Source organism: Theobroma cacao, chromosome 8 (assembly GCF_053813885.1).
Source record: "Theobroma cacao isolate CCN51 chromosome 8, ASM5381388v1, whole genome shotgun sequence".
Classification (NCBI taxonomy): domain Eukaryota; kingdom Viridiplantae; phylum Streptophyta; class Magnoliopsida; order Malvales; family Malvaceae; genus Theobroma; species Theobroma cacao.
This window is the reverse complement of record NC_142646.1, coordinates 27,101,192-27,103,527: the sequence shown is the minus strand read 5'-3', so window position 1 is coordinate 27,103,527 and position 2,336 is coordinate 27,101,192. Positions and strand designations below refer to the sequence as shown.

General features: G+C 32.6%; 1 long non-coding RNA gene across 1 annotated transcript; it reads left to right on the top strand.

The window, feature by feature from the left end:
* The first annotated feature begins 240 nt into the window (after positions 1–240).
* Positions 241–2,035, top strand: LOC148761283 (uncharacterized). Its single transcript, XR_016027860.1, has 3 exons — positions 241–329; positions 978–1,061; positions 1,897–2,035. It is a non-coding gene; the product is annotated as an uncharacterized LOC148761283 (long non-coding RNA).
* The last annotated feature ends 301 nt before the right edge of the window (positions 2,036–2,336 follow it).

The following is a 2,336-nucleotide window of genomic DNA, read 5'->3' as shown; positions in this document are numbered from 1 at the left end:
CACCTCAGGGGCAAAATTGTAATTTTCCACCACCAGGATATTTTTCCAGCACATGGTCTTCCTTTGTCTTCATCTTTGACCCTTGACTAAACATGTGGTGGAGATAAAATGTTTAAATTTTTAAAATTTTAAAAACGGGCCAATGACATGATGCCATGTGTCATGCCTTTATTAATTTATTATTTTCCTTTTTAAAAGGCACAAAATCAGCCCATCTTCCACCCCATGGCCGGCCAAACCAGCAAGAAGAGAGAGAAAATAAAAACAAAACCCTAGAGAGAGAAAATCAAAGAAAAAGTGTGAATTTTCAAGGAAATTAAGTGAAAAAGGTGAGTTTTTTCTATTAAGCTTGAGTTTTCTTATTCCCAAGCATTTCTCTTTATTTTTCATGATTAAATTACATGTTTTCATGATGAATTAAATTCTGAAAAAATGGGTTAGGAGAGAGAAAGTTATTGGATTTATTTGATTTTAATTTATGTTAGTGTTTTTAGTTAGTTTAGCATATTTAGAAACAAAACAACAAGAAAAGAATTTATTTTCTCCCCCAACCATTAATGGCTGAATTTACCATGTAGTGAGTGAGGATGAGTTTGATTTTATTCTAGGAGAATTGGTTAAGGAATGATGAATTATGAGCCTAGAAAAATAATGGGAATTTTCGGAGCAAAAATACGAATTTTTACCCACTAGGGGTATTTTCGTAATTTATTGTTGGGATAGATAATTTGCACCACACTGAGGGACATTAAGTTAATTTGGGTGCAATTGAGGTATAGAAACTGAAAAGAATTAAATTGGAGTTTAAACGGACCCGTTAGGAATTTAATCGGGTGATAAGACGAATTAGGCCAATACCGGGTTTAAATAGTTACCAGTGCTTTTTTGCATTCCATATCATGCATTGGTAATCTAAATTAGTTTAATTTTGATTTAGTACCAACTTGGTGAAACTCTCAATTTTGTATTGTGTCAAGGTGGTGAGTCCTCTGATAAAGGCAAGCAAATTGCATCCGAAGACCAGTAGACAGAGTGCTTCGAAAGTCTGCATTCTAGACATTGTGAGTAAACTTACTGTCATTTTAATTATCTAGGGTGGTTTTTAAATGCTTTCATGAATTCTATGGAAAAAGGAATTTAAAAAGATAAATTTTCATGTTTTATGAATAAATGAGTTTCAATGAAATTAAATTATAAATTGTTTTGAAATTAATAGTGATTTTGAAAAATAGAGTACACGGAAACTGTTAATTGTGGCAATTTGATTGTTTAAATTAACTGGCTTATGATAAATCGAGCATGATTGGCTAGTTGGCAATTGTATTGAAATGCGAATTGTTTGGTTACCTTGAAAAACTACGAATTACAAAATTGCCATATCATGTTATTGAGTTTTATTATATGGTGGATTATATATTAATTAATCACTGTAGTAGGGGGTTTCTGTGGACCAGCCTTTTAGAGGGGCACGGTAAACCCCATTATATTCTTACCTCGAACGGAGAGGCGCGTAGGGTATTTCCTGGGGTAAAGTTTAGGGTTCACTTCACGCTAAACCACCACGTGAGCGGGAACTCAGCCAACGCCAAGGAACGGCTATGTTTTCAAAACAAAAACATGATTTATGTGAAATGTGAATTTTAATAGCCTTCGCGGTCTCGGTAGGATGCCTCGGCCAAGGTGTCCCCGAGAATGGATTTATGGCACAAGCCTAGATTTTTATGAGATTCATAAGCCTTTTTACGTATTTTGAACGAGATGTGTTCTAATTGTATAACCCAGTTTATGATGATTTACTTTATTGTCTCCATGTACTCAACTCTAGATGTTTATGATGATGTCTGTTTACTCATTGAGATTTTATAATCTCACCACCCTCCTTTCCACCCATTTCAGGTTCAGTATACACTGTAGATAGCTGATCTCATCGAGGACTACAGTGGGATCTGCATTTTCCAAACCGTAGGTTCACAGTCCTCTTTACTTTTGTTTATTCGGGGGCACTCTTGTTATTGTAAATTAAATTAAATATTTTGGCTTACTGTATTTAAGTATGTATAAATTTATTTAGCTTTTACGCTATAAAAATTATTCACGTATAACTCTATAAATATTATTTTATAAGAAAATAGGATATTTTACTTAATATTTCTTTTATTCTCTTATTATATTCAAATAACCATAATTTCGTTTTAAATGAAGATTTTAGACTTTTAAACTCATTTTGAATATGAATTGTGTGTTTTGTACTTGTATATTACGTTTTAGCCAGTTTTAAAATTTTTGAGAAAAATGACCAAAATACCCTTGTGAGACGAAAAATTAATATTTTATTT